This window comes from Ovis canadensis, chromosome 14 (genome assembly GCF_042477335.2).
Source record: "Ovis canadensis isolate MfBH-ARS-UI-01 breed Bighorn chromosome 14, ARS-UI_OviCan_v2, whole genome shotgun sequence".
In the NCBI taxonomy this organism is placed as follows: domain Eukaryota; kingdom Metazoa; phylum Chordata; class Mammalia; order Artiodactyla; family Bovidae; genus Ovis; species Ovis canadensis.
Genome location: NC_091258.1, coordinates 18,983,767 through 18,997,070, shown reverse-complemented (window position 1 = coordinate 18,997,070; position 13,304 = coordinate 18,983,767). Strand labels below are relative to the sequence as shown.

Sequence of the window (13,304 nt, the reverse complement as noted above, 5' to 3'; positions counted from 1 at the left end):
AATCCATAGCAGAGAACCACATTTCGTTCCCGGGTTTGCTGCATGCAAAGCTTGCTAACGTCCAAAAGCACGGGCAAATCTCAGCCCGAGCTGGGCATTCTCGAGTGAGCAATGGAGGAAAGAGCCCTCGGCTTTCCAAATCTACCAAGCAACACAAACTAGAGGTACAAGCTCATGAAGGGCATGGAATCGTGAGCCGTCTATATTCCAGTGTTAGCTTTTGTTGAATTTCCGTCTACTGCTATGGTAGCTGACAGGCATAAAGGGATGCACTCCATTAAATGCACTATTTATGGAAACTTTTCGAAGGTGCCAAAAAAACAGCAAAGAGGAATCACTGCCAAAAGCAAGGGCTCAGACGTGAGAGCAGGAGCTGTAGGATTTTGTCCCTTACAGCTGCGGTGAAACAGCCAGCCCTGTTGAAAACTGCCTTTGCAATCAACAACCCCATGAAAGAAAGGGTGTGTGTGTGTGGAGGGGGGGGGGTATTTTTATCTATTAGGTTTTTGCTTATTTCTTTCTTGTCGCGTGAAAACTTTTAAGCCTGTCTTCATCCCATCTTGGTTTTGACACGCATCTTTTGCGATCATCTTAGACCCTATAACACCCACTTCCAGCCCTTCCTCCTCCTCCTCAATTCCTGATTGAATCCCTTTAGAGTCAACTCCCCTTGGATCATCTTACGAGACACACCTCTGCTCACTCTGACCCCGTATGACGCGCTTCTCCTGGCCACCTAGGAGGGCAGATGCTGATGGCACCTCAACTTTCTAATATGACTCTTATATCTCTTCTCCCCGAGAGAAGACCTGGGCCCCTACATGTCTGCAGGCCCTGTTTAGCGGTGAATTAGATCAGTTCCACTGAAGCCCAGCAATCTAAGACCCTACTTTTTAAAAAGATGTTTTATAATTCCTTGTTGAGGTCCTGAAATGAAATTCATGAATAACATAACCTACCCTCCCCACATACAATTAACCTGAAAATTCTTATGATACTGTCACTTTAAAGAAGAAGGCTATGTCATCATCCCTCTTCATTACAACCACACTGCATGGCCAGGTGCTCCTGTACACCAGCTGGTTGGCGGACTCTTGAATGAGTCAACCAAAGATGTACTTGAGTCCTAACTGTGTGTTATACCTTACCCCTCCTCACACTTAACCCACACAAGGGTCTCTCTTCAAAATGAGAAGAAGATGAGTAAAGTATGGCCCAGAGCGGTTCAAGGTTTCACAAAGTGTCAGGCAGTTAGGGACACGGAACAGTCCAGATTAGCAATGCTAATTATTCTGTGGGCTTCCCCGGTGGCTCAGATGCTAAAGCATCTCTGCCTGCAATGCTGGAGACCTGAGTTCGATATTAACAAGATATTCCATGAGTGCACAGTGGAAGTCAGATGTGAGGCACTGTAGACAGTGGGATCCCATGATGATGATGGTTTAACTCATTCACAAATCTGTGTGTTTTCAAAGCAAGTCCACACATGCCAGCTCATTTAAACTTCCAAGTGCCTAGGAACTTACTAACTTGGCTGAAAGATGAGGAAGCTGTGACTCAGGAAGAAGGAGCGAAGGGACTTGCCCCGGTCACCCAGCTAATCAGTGGTAACAACAGAAAGAAAACTAAGGGAGGTTTTTTTTGCTTGCATTTGCCTCGAGGCTTAGCTAGTGCCTGGAGTTGGGAGGTCATGCAAAAGACACGTGGGGAGAGAGCTGCTAACCGGGAGCCGGGGCTTTCAAGACATGCCCACCTCTTCCTTGTCTCTGTTTGATTGTCCCCAACGACGCATGTCACTTGGCAGGAACATCCACCAGGGATGGAGGTGACATAGCATATGGGCAGCCCCCCCCCCAAACCTAAGCCTATTCTGCCAGTCTCACCCCCATAACTGTGGGAACTCAGGGAAATTAAAATGGGAAAAAAAACATGCATTGACAGTCCGGGATGCAGCTCAGTTCACAGCCGTAAGCATCATTTATGGCAAAACCTTAACACCGATTAGTACCAGGAGGGCTGGGGAGCTGGCTGCAATCTGCCCGTGACATGTGCCCACTCCTTACCCACAGCCCAAGGCTTCTCCGAAGGGGACCTAGATGCTGCCTTTTCACCAAAAGCCATGCCGGGCCAGGAGGATTAAACATAGCCTCTGGACAGAAAGAGGAAGAAGCAGAGAGAGAGAGAACAGGGTAGAAATGGCAACTCTCTGGGTGGAGGGCTCATAGGTGAATTTTTTCCCAAATGCTCCACCACGTTTCTTTGAGGATGATTCTTTTTTTTTTTTTTTTAATATATATGTATTTGTTTGTCTGTTTCTGTCTGCGCTGGGTCTTCCCTGCTGCGCGGGCTTATTTCTAGCTGTGGCAAGCGGAGGCTACTCTCCATGTGGTACGCGGGCTTCTCGCTGCGATGCCTCCTCAGGTTGCTGAGCACCGGCTCCCGGGCTGCAGGCTCAGCAGCAGCGGCTCCCGGGCTCTGCAGCCCAGGCTCAGCGGCGGCGGCTCCCGGGCTCTGGAGCCCAGGCTCAGCAGCTGTGGCGCATGAGCTCTGCAGCGGCAGCTCCCGGGCTCTGGAGCCCGGGCTCTGCAGCTGTGGCGCACGGGTGCAGTCGCTCTGTGGCATGTGGGGTCTTCCTGGACCAGGGACCAAACCCACGCGTCCTGCACTGGCAGAAGGATTCCTGCCCACTGAGCCACCAGGGAAGCTCCCGCCACTTTTTTAAGCTAAACGTTTAGCTTTTCTCCAGAGATAACCATGACAGAATGAGTTTGTAGCATATCACAACCAAGAAACTGATGTGACGATGGTCAAGGTACCAACCACTGTCATCCCCACCAGGATCCTTCTCGTGGCCCTTGATCAATCAGCCACCCCCGGTGCCCTCCTGCCCCTGCTCCCCCTGACCCCCACAGTCACTAATCTGTTCCCCATTTCGGTAACTCTGTAAATGGATTCATGCAGCACATATAACCTTTTGGGATTCTTTTTTTTTTTTTTAATTCTCATTCTTCTATGGTTCTTTTGCAGCCAAAGAAAACATTCTGTGTATATATGTGTGTGCACGCAAAGCATCACCATTTTAAGACTCAACTTTGGGACCTCCCTGGTGGTCCAGTGGTTAAGCATCCAGGTTTGATCCCTGCTTGGGGAACAAGGATCCCACAGGCTGTGGAGCAACTAAGCTCGCGTACCGCAACTAGAGAGCCAGCACGCTGCAACTAGAGGACCCGTGAGCAGCGAGGAAGATCTCAGGTGCCGCAACCAAGAGCTCGCACAGCCAAATAAATAAATTAGAAAGACTCAACTGCTTCTTGGAGAAGGCGATGGCACCCCACTCCAGTACTCTTGCCTGGAAAATCTCATGGATGGAGGAGCCTGGTGGGCTGCAGTCCATGGGGTCGCTAAGAGTTGGACATGACTGAGCAACTTCATTTCACTTTTCACTTTCATGCATTGGAGAAGGAAATGGCGACCCACTCCAGTGTTCTTGCCTGGAGAATCCCAGGGACGGGGGAGCCTGGTGGGCTGCCGTCTATGGGGTCACAGAGTCGGACACAACTGAAGCGACTTAGCAGTTAGCAACTGCTTCTTGTGGTGTCTCAACAGTTCAGTGTCTCAGAAATGCCAATGTGTCTGCTTTCCCTGAGACGTGCTCCTTGGTCCTCTGGCGTTTGGTAAGTGTTTCTGTCCTGAGTTTAATGTCCCTGGGCTTCTGGCATTCGGTGTGAACGAGCCACCCCGCCTTCAGATGACACCTGGCTCTGCTTCCTACAGATGACCACCGCGTAGCCCCTGCTCCCTGGCTTTCTTTCTGGTGCTTCTCTCCCACCCACGAGAACTCCTGTCCAGAGCAGAGCCCCACAGAGTTCGACAAGGAGGTGCCCATGCCACCAGCTTTCCCACAGCCCGTGATGCAGAGAGAAGACTGTGGCCAGAACAGGGCTTCTGCCTTCTTGTTTTGCAGGGTGCTCCAGAAACCAGAGCGAGGTGGTGTAAAAAGACCTCTGGAGCCTTAGGGAGTAAATTCTCCCAATTCAAGGTGTCTGCCCTTGAGCAGGGTCTGAGACTCAGTTTCTTCAGCTGTAAAGTAGGGACAAAACTACACGCCTTTATGGATTTTATTTCTGCAGAGTGATTATGGAAATTAACTAAATTAAAGGTAACTCTCCAACCACCACGTCCATACACACGTGACATGCCCAAGTCCATGAGACCTACGGCTGCTGTCCCTGTAGATACACTCGATCTCAGCCCAAAGGCCGAGAAGCGATGTGTTACTGCAAGTGAATCAAAGTGATACATGTAAATTCACCTTGGGAAATTCACTTTGGTTTCAAATCACTATTTCTCTCTCTCTCCATCTCAGTATATAATACAAACTACTTGCTTCCCCCAAGAAATGGTTTCTAGGCAAGACCCGTGCGGACACCTCACTAAGCGGTCTGTATTAAATCTCCAGTCTTGCGTTGCTGGGGTAAAAAAGTGTCTCAGTCCCGAGAAGTGTTTAGGCTTTGAGTGATGTCAGAGGCCTCTGAACAAGCCTTATAAACGACATCCATATTTGTCCATTTCTGACTTAAATTGCTTTTGGTTCCACAGCTGCCATGAATTGCCTTGATGCGGTATCATCCAGGATGACAGAAAACACAGAGGAAGCGGCAACTTGCTGGCGAGGATTAGGAAATAAAGGAGTCACTGCCTCGTCCACTTCTCCAAGGCTTGGAAGCAACGAAAATGAAACTCGCCTTGAAAGGTAATCTCCATGAACCATGATAAGAGCAGCTGACATTTTACACAGCGCAAGCCTTCCAGTTCAGCCTGGCCGTTCCAATAAAGGCCATCTACATGCAGCTCACTGTTCTTGTTCTTTTTTTTTTTTTTTTAATGTTTCTACATGTTGCTTTGTCTTCTCCTCCTCTCTCCCTCCCTAAGCAGCTAAGAACAATTTGTGGTTCTGTACCTTCTCGTTAATATGTTCTGGGCTCTGGATTCCAAGGCATTGGATGAAGAAGCGTCCACATTTGGAGAATAACCTTCATTTCTCTTAGTCTACTTCCCCATCCATCTTTCATCTCTTTCTGCTAACCTCTGACTCTGGTTAAAAAGAAAAAAAAAAAAAAAGTTCTTGGCAAAGGCCCATCTACTGCCTGGCTCCCTCAGCTAAGAAATTCTATTTCATCTCAGTCCTGTGATTAGGAATCCAAACCACAGGGGCTTCGGAGGCAGAGAATAATTAAGTCGGTCTGAATTTAGATACAAGATCTTGGGTTCCAGCCTCATCTCTGCCACTCACCAGCTGCCTGATCTGAAGCGAGCTGCTATGCATGCCCGCAACTCACCTTCTGCACCAGGCAAGCGGCCTAACACCATCCACCGGGAGGGTCGTTGCAAGGATTAAATGGGGCGCTGCCTCCGCAGGGCTCACAGTACTCACTCCCTTTCTTTCAGTCAGCATGCATGATTACATGCCGGGAGCAGAGGTGTCTGAAGATACTGGGGGGGATCCCTCCTTCCCAGCATCAAGGATGCTCCAAGCCAGAGTTCCTTCAGGTGGGTCCATGTGAACTGTGCTGCTGCTATCATCTGGGCGCTCAGTTGTGTGTGACCCCACGGACTGGAGCCCTCCAGGCTTCTCTGTCCATGGGATTTTTCCAGGCAAGAATACTGGAATGGGTTGTCATTCCCTTCTCCAGGGAATTTTCCCAACCCAGGGACCAAACCCATGTCTCCTGCACTGGCAGGCGGATTCTTCCCCACTGAGCCACCAGGAAGTCCCTGCGGTACTGTGCCCTTGTGCAAATGAGAGACAGCAGAATTCAGTCCCATGGGAGCCACTGTCCAAGTTGCAAAGAAGGACCCCTCTCTCCGGCTGCAGCCGGGGGCTTTTTCACATCTATGGAAATCTGATGCCTGCCCCAACAATCGCCCTCTGTCAGGGGTCCTCACATAGACACACCCACTCAGCCCCACAGAAGGCTCTTTTCAAGGGCTCTGAACCTTCGAGAAGGAAGAAGCAACCCAGGTGTGAATCAAACGCCTCTGGTCCACTGTCATGCCTGCCTCTGCGCAGAGAAGGGGCCTTGTGATATAGATCTCTTCATTTTCATGTGTGCATACAAGGTCACTTTCCCAACCAATCAATAGAACAATCTGAATACACAATTTTCATGTCACAGTGTATTTTGGAACTGAAATACACGGGAGGGAACAAGGACAGCGAGACTGGGAAGAAGTCCGCTTCAGCAGGTGCACCATTTTACACTGTCTTCTAATTCATCTCAAATATATCTGATGACACATCTGAGATCCCTGCCTTCATGCAAAGTCAGAAACAACAAAGTACTCTGAATGAGTTAAGATTCGAATTTGGCCTCTTTTCTTACTAAACAAGGTCCAGCAGATTTTTCTAAGTGTCTCCTAGCAATATTTTGGCAATAGTTTTCTTTTTTTTCTTTTTTCCTCCACGTTAGTTTCTTCTTCTAGTCCAGTTTGTCTGACTCTCAAGACGTAAGGCTAGTAAAGGATGAATTCTCCAGCGACCGTGGGTTCTCAGACAAGTCACTGAACGTCTCTGTTTCTTTCTCTGCGGAATGCAGTTATAATAAGTGGTCTAGCCCACAGGACTGCCATAAGGCCCAAAGCTGCTCTGTGTATGAAAAACTGTGTTAATATTTTTAAGTGTTCAGACAGTTTGATTTCACGCCATGTCCAGCATACCTCCACCAATTTATAATTCACTAATGCATGCATGGATGTGAGAGTTGGACTGTGAAGAAGGCTGAGCGCTGAAGAATTGATGCTTTTGAACTGTGGTGTTGGAGAAGACTCTTGAGAGTCCCTTGGATGGCAAGGAGATCCAACCAGTCCATTCTGAAGGGGATCAGCCCTGGGTGTTCTTTGGAAGGAATGATGCTAAAGCTGAAACTCCAGTACTTTGGCCACCTCATGAGAAGAGTTGACTCACTGGAAAAGACTCTGATGCTGGGAGGGATTGGGGGCAGGAGGAGAAGGGGACCACAGAGGATGAGATGGCTGGATGGCATCATGGACTCGATGGACATGAGTCTGAGTGAACTCCGGGAGTTGGTGATGGACAGGGAGGCCTGGTGTGCTGCGATTCATGGGGTCTCAAAGAGTTGGACACGACTGAGCGACTGAACTGAACTGAACTGAACTGAATACATGCCAGTGGACACTTTTTATTTTAAAGGATTGTTTCCCTTTTAAAGTCATCTTTGTGACTGAGCCCCTTTAAGAGGATTTGATAAGTTACCAATATGTAAGTTGCAAGTCTCTATTTCCTATTAGGGTATTTTGCGTATCACTTTGAATGTCGTAGCTAAAAGAATAAAAGTTAGATTGAAGCATCAAATAATTTGACTAGGCAGAGACATTTTACTAGAAGGCTGGCACTTGTTTTCTCAATAACACAAAGACCCCTATAATAATGAGAGGATTAAAGAAAAAGCTGGAAAGAGAGAAATCGGACCCAAATCCATATATTAGCTAGTCCTCCTCGGGCTTCATTTCTAGAGCTACACTTGCCTTCTCTGTAAAACGGGCACATTTACAACAGCATCTAGACCTCCTGAAAGGATTGAGTCCTTGAAAAGGCTGGAGATAAAGCTTGCTGTGGTCACTCAGACAACAGCAGAATGTATACATGCCTGTTACAAACAGTCATGATAATAACAAAAACTACGCCATTGTATTTATGTATCTCCCAATATTACTGGCTCTGGATAAATGAGTCTAGCCATCTGATACCTGTAGAATACCAAGGTTAGCTTTCCTCTTTGTCTGCTTCCCCAAATTCCTAAATCTATTTAGAAGCTGGAGGGACATCTAATAACAGAATAAGGATTTCTGAAGTCCAGCCTCTATCTGCAACAAAGGAAACTCTGCCTAACGCATCCTCAGCAACCGCGCTGCACATCCCAGACCATGCGGTACCTGCCAGCCTCCATCTCCGTCTGCACACTTGCCTCCTGTCGAGGATTCGCTTTTCGCGTTTCCTGTGTTTCTCCGGATGGCAACCTGCAGACCTCTAAGGGAATGGTGGTTTGCCTGGGAGCTGACGGGCACAGAGAGAGATGCAATTTGTGCCGATTTATGAGGTACATGCACTGCCGTCCTGGAAACTGTCCTGGGGCTCACTTTATAAACTAACCCCTTACTTCAACATTCTGCAGACTCAGCACAGGCAAGGGGTGGATGGGGCCAGTGGCCCAGATCAGCCTTTCGGGTCTCCTGGCATTGGCGGTCACCACTCACAGGCCCCCGCTCAGCACAGACAATGCTGATTTACGAGACTTGTGAGAAGAGGGAAGTGTCTGCATCTCTTTGTCATTCAGGCCACAGCGTTCCTGGTCTTATGGGGCTCCAACATACCAACTTCCAGCTTTCCGCAACTGAGGTGCACGCGAAGGCCAGCCTCGGGGCTGTGTGTGAGCAGCACTTGGGTCTGACTGAGGATGGCTCGGCTTTACTCATTCACTTTTGTCCATTTGTTCACTTGAAATGTTAGCCAAAGCCAAAGGGATACAAAGCAGAATGAAACACCACACCTGGCCTCAGAGACTTGTACAGTCTGCCTGTATGTTATGCTAGGAAAAGCACAAAATCTATGAGCCAGCAGGGCCTGGCTGGAAGGCTGTCTCTTCCACCTATCAGCTGCGTGATTCTGAGTAACTTCCCAATCCTCCAAAAGCCTTGGCATCCTCATCTGCAAAATGGGTATCATCCCACCCCATTTCATAGAGGATGCTTTGAGGAAATGACACTCAGGAAACTGCTGTGAAAACTCTTAAGTGCCATACAAGCATTCAGGATTCTTACACATGTGTCAGCAACCCAGAGGAGGAAGAAGCACAGTGTAAAGGAACAGAAAAAGAAAGTGAAAGTCACTTAGTCATGTCTGACCCCATGGATTCTACAGTCCATGGAATTCTCAAGGCCAGAATACTGGAGTGTGTAGCTGTTCCCTTCTCCAGGAGGTCTTCCTAACCCAGGATCGAACACAGGTCTCCCGCATTGCAGGCAGATTCCTTACCAGGCTGAGCCACAGGGGAAGCCCAGGAATACTAGAGTGGGTAGTCTATCCCTTCTCCAGCGGATCTGCCTAAACCAGGAATCGAACTGGGGTCTCCTGCATTGCAGGCGGATTCTTTACCAGCTGAGCTATCAGGGAAGCCCCAAGGAACAGAAGAGAAAGGAAAACCGGAAACAGGAGCGCAGAGCCTAGTGGCCGTGTAACGACCTAGCAGCCCGCGCTGCATGTTGTGGGTCGGGTCGGCACCCGATCTTTCCTCGTGGTAACGCAGAGCAAGGGCGAGGAGGCAGGGGAGGCAGGGGAAGAGAAGGAGACGGCCAGGCTGTCCAGCAGAATCAGGTCTGCGACGGGGTAAGAAGCAGTAGGTTAGGAAGAATGTGAGTGGAGGGAACTGGTGTAACAGAGAGAGAGAAACGGTGCTGACGCTGCTCGCTCTGTCCCCTGTGCCCGACAGAGGCTCAGATGAGTCTGATGACGGCGGACCTACCACACTATTCAAAGAAGTGACTTTTCAAGGCAAGTTTCCTAACTCTCAGGGGAGAAAATAAGATGCCACCGGTGATTTCAAAAGCCACTGCTGTAATGGTTATAAATGGCCAGTATCTGTCTTCGAAGAACTTCTCGAAGGTTTGCGACTGGAGGAGTTCAAGGTTGCCTCCCTGAAGTGACCGCCGCTGCTGTCCCACTGGCCTCCGTGAGCCCACTGCTGCAACGGAGTCCTCTGGGGAGTCCGCTGTCCCTTTATAGCCACTCCAGAGGAGGTGACGCCTTCCCTGATGCAGAGGGAAGACACATTTCCTTATATGCTCCATGCCTCTGCCAAGGGCTGAGCCTGTGAGCCCATCACACGTCCGTGAGAACCCACAGACGGAAGTGGCAGCCTGCGGTCACGTGGAAACATGCCTACAAGCTCCTGGACAGCTACCCCTGCCGCGTGGAGTCAGTGTCCCCTCTCCTGAAGCACCGTCTTCAGTGGCTCTTTTCCAGTGACTAGAACGCAAGTGAGGTTTCAGTGCCTGACCGTGTGTGGTGTCTGAGATCAGTGTCTGAAAGGCGCGGGAGCTGCCTCTTGCACCCTGAGGCCATCCACCTGGCCAACTGCCATATGTTGAGGAAGCCCAAGCATCTCCGTGGAGAGGCCCACGCGGTGAAGGACTGAGCCTCCTGCCTAAAGCCACGTGTGCGCACCAGTTTGGACGTGAAACCAACAGCCCGCCAAGCCTTGAGCGGCCAAAGCCCCAGCCAACGGCTCGACTGAAACTTGACGAGAGGCCTCGAGACACAGCCATCCATCTAGGCCACTCGCTGACGTCTGACCTGCAGAAACTGTAAGATAGTAAATGTTTGTTGTTTTAAACCATAAGGCTTTAGGGATAAGGCATTAAGCAGCAGCAGACAACTGCTATGAAGACCAAGAAATGAGCACATGAATCCAGGAAAAACAGAAGCAACCCAAGATAAGAGGAAGGTCATTCAAGAAACAGAATTACACAGGGCCCATCAATGCTGCAGTCCCTGGGGTCGGGAAGAGTCAGATATGACTGAGCGACTTCACTTTCACTTTTCACTTTCATGCACTGGAGACGGAAATGGCAACCCACTCCAGAATTCTTGCCTGGAGAATCCCAGGGATGGGGGAGCCTGGTGGGCTGCCATCTATGGGGTCGCACAGAGTCGGACACGACTGAAGCAACTTAGCAGCAGCGGCAACAATGTCAGAACCCATCAAGTGTGGTTCTCTCCCGCTACCAGCTCCCGAATCTTCTTGGAGGCTTCGTTCTAGGGCTTGGAATGGACAGCAACAGGTGCTCATTAAAAAGCTTCTGGACGTAATTTTAACAATTGCTATTTTTGCAAACATGTAATGAGCACTTATGATGCCCAGGGATGACGCTTCACGTTTTTTAAGGATTTTCAGTTTTGATCTTCTCAGTGCCCCTGAACATGTGGAGAGTATTATGGCCATGGCATCATAGACGAGGGGAAAAAATTCAAGACAAGGAAGTTTAAGTGGCCTGCCCGAGGGCTCACCTAATAGTGGGCAGCCCACTCTGACCGTGGCGGTCGTGGATGCTGCCACCATGCAGCTGGGGACATGCGCTGGGATTCCCAGGCTGGGTACCCAGCGGGCACTCCGAGCCACAGGATAAACACAGTACATCTTCCTGGAGCATCAGCGTTACTCACAGCCAAGCAAAGAAAAGCCTCACTTTTGCATTTACAGGGACACAGGTAATCTGAATGGAATGCAAACGTCTCTCGGAGCTTTTAAGATAAGTCACTCACAGTGGGCTACTAGAGGGGATGTCCCAGGCCCCCAGCAGCACATGTGCAGTCTTTGTTGGAAGTGCTGCCTGGGACACTACTTGAGGAGGAGGACATGAGGCTGGATGCGGGGGCAGGGGGTGGGGTGGGGGCGTGACCTCCAGAGTCACCGAGCTGGCCATCAGGGAGTTGAGGTCCGCAGCCTCCTCCTCCAAGCAGATTCTCATCTTTCCAGGCCCCTCCAGCAGCCAGGCCACAGCAGCTACAAAGCCTGAGGTGCTGGGAGCAAAGCCCCTCCTTCTCGCCCGATCTCCACTTCCCAGATATCACACCCTGTCCCTCCCCTCCGACAAGGACTGCACTGTTAGTGCTGGCAAAGAAAACATGGATTCCAGATATTCCTAAATGTGTTTGCAATGACTGCAACAGCGCTTTCGATAAATAACTGAAAAAGAAGCGCCGGACCTGGAGGCTGTAGCGGGTGAGGACGGGAGTAGAGGAGAAGGCCGGCCAGCTCTGCGCACGGAAGGAAAGCGTCCTTTGCAGCACCGAGGGGTGAGGTGCGACTCCCACGGGGGCCGGAGCCACACGCACGTTCCCTCCAATACACGCTGATGCTGTCCTGCCCGGCCAAATCGACCTGAACAGCGCGGAGAGCGCGCGGACGCACCTGTCAGCCCCAATTGGTGCTGCGGAAATTTTGTTAGGAAAATAGACGTACTGAGATTCAATTTTTCGATTGTCTGAAGGCTTAATTTAGTGACCTTGGAGGATATCTCCTGGAGGTGAAAGAAGACACGGGGAATCTGCCTGGAGGGGGAAGGGGGGCAGATGGGGCTTCCCTGGTAATGGGTAATTTGTTTACTCTCCTTTGCAGGCCTTGTCAGGAAGCCATGGAAGTAGTCAGATAGCTGCTACCACTCTCTTAATGAAAAAAATTAAAAATCAAAAAGGCACAGAGGGGCAAGGGGGAGGTGAGTGAGAGAGATGGATTCTCAGTCATGCTGTGTTCCTTTGTTCAGAGCAAATAGATATTTATATATATATATACACACATATTATATGTACCTGGCCTCATTCCTCTGCACTGGGGTGTCCAGAGGCTCACAACCCATGGTGGCGGTTTACTTGCTAAGTCGTGTCCAACTCTTATGACCCCGTGGACTGTAGCCCGCCAGGCTCCTCTGTCCAAGGGATTTTCCAGGCAAGAATACTGGAGTTAGTTCCATTTCCTTCTTCAGGGGATCTTCCTGACCCAGGGAAGATCCCTGGTCTCCTGCACTGCAGGCTTCCCTGATAGCTCCGTTGGTAAACAATCTGCCTGCAATGCAGGAGACCCCAGTTCAGTTTCTGGGTTGAGGAGATCCGCTGGAGAAGGGATAGGCTACCCACTGCAGTCTTCTGGCCTGGAGAATTCCATGGACTGTACAGTCCATGGGGTCACAAAGAGTCAGACAGGACTGAGCGACTTTCACTCTCACTTTTTCTTTACTGACTGAGCTGCCAGGGAAGCTCAACCCATGTCTTGGCCCACATGAACAAGCCTGGGCCTGGCTGCACCACGTTCTGGGCCCGCTCCTGTGCCTTCTCGAAGCCTTGCAACAGCTGGCCCTCCAGCCTCTGGGCTTTCCTGGTGGCTCAGACAGTAAAGCATCTACCTGCAATGTGGGAGACCTGGGCTTGATCCCTGGGTCAGGAAGATCCCTTGAGGAAGGTAATGGCAACCCACTCCAGTCCTCATGCCTGCCTGGTAGGCTACAGTCAATGGGGTCGCAAAGAGTCTGACACAACTGAGCGGCTTCACTTTCACTTTCCTGCCTTGGGGATCAGACCGGACTCTCATTTGCCAACCTCTGTGCCTCGTCTAAGCCTGGGATAGCACGGTGACAGGGGAGAGCCAAGGGCTTAAATCCAGTCTTACAATTCACGTCAGGTGGCTCCAGCAAGCTCCTTCACCTCCAGGGCTCTCGATTTCCTCACATGTGAA

The 13,304-nt window shown here is 50.1% G+C and overlaps 1 protein-coding gene across 2 annotated transcripts in view; it reads right to left on the bottom strand.

The window, feature by feature from the left end:
* WWOX (WW domain containing oxidoreductase) overlaps positions 1-13,304 on the bottom strand; it is a 914,788-nt gene that overhangs the window by 319,502 nt on the left and 581,982 nt on the right. The gene's annotated exons all lie outside the window — the stretch shown is intronic.